Source organism: Sprattus sprattus, assembly GCF_963457725.1.
Source record: "Sprattus sprattus genome assembly, chromosome: 2".
NCBI lineage: Eukaryota > Metazoa > Chordata > Actinopteri > Clupeiformes > Clupeidae > Sprattus > Sprattus sprattus.
Window position 1 is genome coordinate 5,281,170 of NC_137921.1, and position 7,581 is coordinate 5,288,750.

Here is a 7,581-nt window from a genome sequence, read left to right on the forward strand (position 1 = left end):
CTTTGACAATCCACAGTCATCTTCTGAGGGTAAGTGTTTCTGTGGACGCGCTGTGTTTATCGTGCATTCACATCTTTATTATGAAGATGCAGGCACTCTCGTGATTCATCCTGAATAATTATAGCGTTTGTAACATTATTATTATTATGGAGGCAGAAGGCAGGAAAGGAGAGGAGAGGAGAAGCGAGAAACAGGAACAGGCGGCTGGATTCATACACGTATCAGAGGATTACATGTTATTACATATTAAAGGTAGCATCTATCTTAATAGTGGACAAAAATAGAGAGAGTCACAATTCAAAGTATTAGTTGTAGAACAGTTTAATTGGTATAATGTCCCCTTAAGGTTACTATTTGTAGGGATAGGCGGAGGTGAAGATGCAGAAAACCATAGGATTTGTGCAGGGTAGCTTGCCGCGAATGGGCAGTTGTGAGCATAGGAATATACTGTACGTATATTAAGAATGTTTGTTTTAATGAAATCGTAGATCAGGATGGATCTGCTCTTTAGTTATAGGGAGGGCAAAACTTGTCTAGCTTCCTCAGCTGTAATTATTTTTCGTTTACTTTGCAAGTAAATTGCTGCTTACTTTATGCAGAGTGCAGAGTCTATAAAAAGCCAACTCTTGCAGAGTCGACTGAGCCGTGTTTGGAGTGTAAGACTATGTTTTGTTTACTTTGGACTCGTCTTCTGGGAGCGTGCAGTGGGAGACTTGTGCTTTCATGCCGCTGTGACCACGCTGTGAGCGTACGCTGTTTCCTCCCCTAGACTGCTGACGGGTCCGGTCAGTGGCTTGATGTGTGTGTGTGTGTGTGTGTGTGTGTGTCTGTGTGTCTGTGTGTGTCTGTGTGTGTGTGTCTGCAGCCAGCGGAAACTTTTCTGGACAGATTTCTGAAAGTGAATGAACGAACGAAAGAAAAGAACAAAAAAAAATAATAACACCACACAACACTTAAACAATAAACAATCCCTCTCGAGACAGACGGTGAAAAAACCCCAGCCTTGTAGCGTTTTGACGTGGAGGAGATGGGATCGCTGCGCTCTCAAACACACAGACAGGCACTTTTAAATGAATGTGTCAGGGAGTGGGACGAGTGTGCTGTTCAGTGACATGTCATCGTTTATATCCCGTCATCTAACGTCTCCAACACAAAACACAGAAACACTCCATCAGCCTGGAAGTCGGAAGGCCTGGGGAAGACGGGGGGACCAACTCTCTTGGGCAAAGGAAGTCTCTGCTCCTGTTTCCTGGTCTGGGCTGGTCTGGGCTGGGCTGTGTTTCCCAGAGGGAAGATTGCACTACGGCCATTTTAACAAAGCGAGGTTGTGTTCAGAATTATAGTCCTGCTCCCATTTAGCGGTGGTTCTAGGACAGTGCGCCTTCAAGAAATACAGCCCAGGTCCAAACCAGCCTTAGCGTTTTCCCTTTTTATCACTGCTGTCCCATCACAGCCTTACTCGTTTTATGGTTCAGGCCCTTTTTGCAGCTTTTCATTGGGCCTAAAGGGCACTGCCCCGCATTATCAAGCTCACTGGCTTGTGACGAGCCATAAACGCCATGAACGGGTAGGGGCTGGGTCTCCCCAAAGAGCAATCAGAAGAATTGGAAGAATAATTACTCCAATCTAGCATGGTTTGCGGTTGATGTTTTTTTCTGAGTCCCATTTCAGACCAGCAGGTTTTGATGAGAGACAGGTCAGCGGCTTTAGCTGAGTGGTATGGATTTACTGAATAATTTAATCAACTTCGGTGTCACCACAGATCATTCAAAGACTATATAAAACTCTCAAAAACCTGGCAAGACATGGTGAACTCTCTTTAACTTTAGTGGCAAGTGATATTGATATGAATGTCTTGTATACTTATATGAATGTAAGATCCCATGATTGCCAACTGTTACATGCTTGCATATACTTGCAGACTGTTAAAGCATCACATAGTTTGAGAAGCTATCATGACCATTACCAACCAGAAGGTCATTCAGAGAGCACAGGCCTCCGTCAAGCATACTAGGCCTCATCTCGCGATGTTAATGAAAAAGGATTTGTGGATCCGCCCTGTGATGTAATGCGTTCTTCATTGGCCTGTGATATACCCCTACACCAGGCTTCGTGGAATTCAGCCTGGTCGATTTAGTGTTATCCTGCTGACAGACAGACAGACAGGCAGACAAACGGACCTCCTTGGCAGAGGTTTTACAACAACCCGGCCACGGTGACACGCAGATATGATATGGTTATGACATGGTTGTGTCAGTCTTGTTACAGATTGAACAAGTAAAAAACACTTCAGAGAAATGGCACATGGAGGCAGCGTGTGTAAATGAGAGCAGCCAATCATTCGTAAGCGCCCAAGCCTCTCAAGCTTCCTGTGCAGGTGTTGGAGTCCTCTGTGGGTAGTCCATTATGGGGTGTGTGTGTGTGTGTGCGTGTGTGTGTGTGTGTGTAACAAACAGACTCCTCCGATGCAGATGAGCTGTGTGCGTGTGTGTGTGTGTGTGTGTGCGTGAGCGTGTGTGTGTAACAAACAGACTCAGAGCTGGTGTCAAACTGTGATCCATTTGCTTAATTGAATACAAATTCCTCTGTGTCGCACCACCTGTAGACTGAAATACCCACTAACATTGCGAGGAAGTGCTTGTGTTTTTGCCAAGCTTGGAAGAGAGACGGTGGAGATGAATGTGTAAGCACGGGCGCTGGCCAGGTACTGGTTTTTAATCAGCCCCCGATGCCAAATAGGACTTGGCTGACAAAGCATCGCTTCTTATTCCCACACCGTAACCCACTTGGAGGAGAACAGAGATCGTAACGACCAAAACAACTGTGTTAAGCGAGACGAAACAAGACAATAAGCACAAAATAATGACCGAATGCAGTGTGTGTGTGTGTGTGTGTGTGTGTGTGTGTGTGTGTGTGTGTGGGGTGTGTGTGTGTGTGTGTGTGTGTGTGTGTGTGTGTGTGTGTGGGGTGTGTGTGTGTGTGTGTGTGTGTGTGGTGTGTGTGTGTGGTGTGTGTGTGTGTGTGTGTGTGTGTGTGTGTGTGTGGGGTGTGTGTGTGTAATCATTTTTATTTTTCATTGTTCACAAGACACCATGCCCTTTGCACAGTATCCAGTCCGTATCCGTGCACAGTATACCAGTAGACAGCTCATTCATGTTTTAGTTCAATAGACCATATCACACTGGCACTACAAAGGCTAAAACACACAAACACAGTTAGTATGCTGTCTATCCCTGTACTGGCAAACCGAACGGTAGGCACATATCCACCAGAGAAGAGCCTGAAATAGACTTGGAAGAGAGAAAGCTCAGGTCTCCCCCCCTGCACTGCTGATGGGTCCGGTCAGTGGCTTGATGTGTGTGTGTGTGTGTGTGTGTGTGTGTGTGTGTGTGTGTGTGTCTGAATGGACCAGCTTCCCTTCCATATACAGTAAGTGGCTGAACAATACAACATGCGCTTAATTCAAATTCAAGGCTTTGGTTTCACTCACAATCTAGCGTTGCGTAATGTGTCTGGGCAAAATGTTATCTTAAAGACGGAAGATGAGGGAGAAAAAGGGACAGGACAGTTAGCTCTGTGTGTGCTTAGGTGGAGGATGCGTGGAAAGCACACACACAGAAACACACACACACACACACATAGAAACACACATAGACACACACTCTCTCTCTCATACACACACACACACACACACACACACACACACTGTGTGCATAGGTGGTGGATGCACAGAAAGCACACAGTGTCAAGGCACCACCTGCTCATACAACATTATGCAGAAAGACCTAATCCCCAGCACAGAGCGCACCGTGTTGAAGTCATGTTATGCTGTAGACACACACACACACACACACACACACATACAAACTCACCGTGTTGAAGTCATGTTATGCTGTAGACACACAAACACACACACACACACACACACACACCGTGTTGACGTAATGTTATGCTGTAGACATACATGCACACACACACACACACACACACACACACACACACACACACACACACACACACACACACACACACACACACACACACACACACACACACACACCGTTTTGAAGTAATGTTATGCTGTAGACACACATGCACACACACACACACACACCGGGTTGAAGTCATGTTATGCTGCAGACCACAGTTTCACGCATAATATAAGCACGTAGTGTGTGTGAGTGTGTGTGAGCCCCGTGTGAAATGTTCACCAGTGAATAGACTGGAATACACCTGATGCATCTGGGAAGGAAACACACTTGATAATGTTTTATGTCTTTTCTAAAAATGTAATTTGATGTAATTTCTCAGAACTTTTTCCGAAAAAATGACACAAGAAATTGATTGGCCCTTTTACCGGTCTTCATTTGCCTAAGTGGTATAAAGGCGGAAAGCACACAATGCCAAGACAAATTGCCTGCTCGTAATCTCAGGACATTATGCAGCGAAGCCTAATCCTCCATATGCGACACACACTATATATCCGAGCCGTTCATGCTGTACACTGAAAAAAAAAGCAGAATTGCCAAAATGGCATGGAATTCGTTTCCGAGGACACCTTGCCCTTGCTTAAGTAAAGGCGTAATGAATTCCGTGCGCTTGTTTGTACATTTACATGATTTCCGTGCTCTCTCTGTGAGCGGTGCTGAATCGATGTTGCGGGGTTGGCTCCGCTATATCCATTTTAAAGCAGCGTCGCAGCAGGAACGCAGCTGGGCCGCAGCGCCGCATGCCTTTCAGCAGATGTCCTGCTCAGTCGAGTGATAAAGTGCAGCCATCTCTTTTATTCCCACGGGCAGCCATTAATTCCTGTCAGCCCAGCGTGATGCAAGGTATTAACGGTGCAACAATTTATAGAAAAGAAAAAAATATCCAGCAACTACAACAACAAACTGCCTCCCCCCCCCCCCCCCCCCCCAACAAACTGCCCCCACCCCCCCCGACAAACTGCCCCCCTCCCCCAGACGAACTGTCCCTCCCCACCACCACAAAAAACACTATCATGTATTTTGACAGGTGCATGAACACCCTGTCATCTCCTCCTCCTCCTCGCTCTGTCTTTCCGTCTCTCTCTCTCTTTCTCTATCTTTTCATCTCTCTCTCTCTTTCTGTGTGTGTTGTACCAACCAGGCATCGTGACTCAGTTTGTGCAGAAATGGTATGTGAGGGAGGGAACTGCTGCCATTAATGTTTTCAAGAAGTCAGAGTCTCCATCTCATTTTCTCTTTCTCGCTCTCACCATCTCTCTATCTCTCTCTATCTCTCTCTCTCTCTCTATCTCTCTCTCTCTCTCTCGCTCTCTCTCTCTCTCTCTCTATCTCTCCATCTCTCTCTCTCTCTCTCTCTCTATCTCTCTCTCTCTCTATCTCTCTCTCTCTCTCTCTATCTCTCCATCTCTCTCTCTAGCTGTGATCCTCTTCTGTCCTTCAGTTTCCTCTGATCATGTGATGGAGCCGTCTTCAGGCTCTCCTGCCTCGCTCTCAGATCCAGTAGGCTGCTGCACCAGAGGCCTTGTCTGATAACGTAATTCACTCATGCTCTTCGTGCTCATACTCCTCCTCATGTATCACTGCCTTCCCACAGGAAAGGCCACTCTGGGACTGATTCAGCCCAGATTCAGCCCAGATTCAGCCCAGACTAGGCCCAAACTAGGCCCAGATTCAACCAGATTTAGCCCAGATTCAGCCCATACTAGGCCCAAACTAGGCCCAGATTCAACCAGATTTAGCCCAGATTCAGCCCATACTAGGCCCAAACTAGGCCCAGATTCAACCAGATTTAGCCCAGATTCAGCCCATACTAGGCCCAAACTAGGCCCAGATTCAACCAGATTTAGCCCAGATTCAGCCCATACTAGGCCCAAACTAGGCCCAGATTCAACCAGATTTAGCCCAGATTCAGCCCATACTAGGCCCAAACTAGGCCCAGATTCAACCAGATTTAGCCCAGATTCAGCCCATACTAGGCCCAAACTAGGCCCAGATTCAACCAGATTTAGCCCAGATTCAGCCCATACTAGGCCCAAACTAGGCCCAGATTCATCCCAGATTCAGCCCAGACTAGGCCCAAACTAGGCCCAGATTCAACCAGATTTAGCCCAGATTCAGCCCATACTAGGCCCAAACTAGGCCCAGATTCAACCAGATTTAGCCCAGATTCAGCCCATACTAGGCCCAAACTAGGCCCAGATTCAACCAGATTTAGCCCAGATTCAGCCCATACTAGGCCCAAACTAGGCCCAGATTCAGCCCAGACTAGGCCCAAACTAGGCCCAGATTCAACCAGATTTAGCCCAGATTCAGCCCATACTAGGCCCAAACTAGGCCCAGATTCAACCAGATTTAGCCCAGATTCAGCCCATACTAGGCCCAAACTAGGCCCAGATTCAACCAGATTTAGCCCAGATTCAGCCCATACTAGGCCCAAACTAGGCCCAGATTCAACCAGATTTAGCCCAGATTCAGCCCATACTAGGCCCAAACTAGGCCCAGATTCACTGGGCTAAAACGCCTTATTTCCGGAGATCTTAATAACGTGAGACTACCTGATATTTAGACTTTCCGGAAAAATCCGGACAGAAACACGCTGGAAACGTTAGTCTCAATTCTCATATCCGGAGCATGTTTTGACTCCGGAATGGGACTGTGTCACACGCGACCAATCCGGACCCCGGATACTCACCAGAAATCGCCCGTGTATCTAATATTCTGCACGGAAACGCTCCTGACAGTCATCGTTTCCGTGGGTTTTTAACTCCGTATACCCACAGCATGGCCCGGGCCGCGCGCACGGCGCGATCCAAAAAGCTTCAGGACCCGAATGTCTATTGGCATTTATCTCATGCCTGTTTTAAGTAGTATATTATGTTTAACATTGCAGTATTTAAATAATAAATCGGCATGTATCAACCCTTTTATCATATAAAACATTATATCTTTTAAATCTTAATCTTCAATTATCCATGTTGAAGTTGTAATGAAGCACCATTTGGCCAAAGTCTACCATGCAAACAGTAAATCCTCCTTCTTAACCTATAAACAAAGTTGCTCAAGTGACTACGGTTAGGATATTCATGACCCATCTATAACCTCTATGACTGATTGGTACTAAGTTACACACTATGACAACAAAAACAATATTATTTAATTTTTTTTATTTTAATTCTCAACATAGGCCTCTTTTTGGGCTGGAGGGCTCCTTGTAGAGAAGTGGCCCCTCTCTGTCACACGCCGCCTGGTATGACCCGGCTTGACGCCCCTCCGGCCATTGCTTTCGAGCGCCTGCTGGCCGCGCAGGGTGAGGCGGCTCAGCCGAGCGCACCTCCACCTGGAAGGCAGGACGTTGATTTTAAGCTTGTCCTCTTCATCACTCTCCTCATCAGACATGAAGCTGGCGTCTGCCTCCTTGAAGAACAGGTGTTCTTCTGGTGCCAGCAGATCCCGCGCCGCCAGCAGGCGTTTCTGGAAAAGCTGCAAAAGAAAGAGACATAGTGTCAAGCAACGTCAAGACCAAATAGTAACTAGAGTAGACTCAGTTTACATGAAAGCCTAGTGTGGATGAAAATTGTTCAGATTTGAAGTT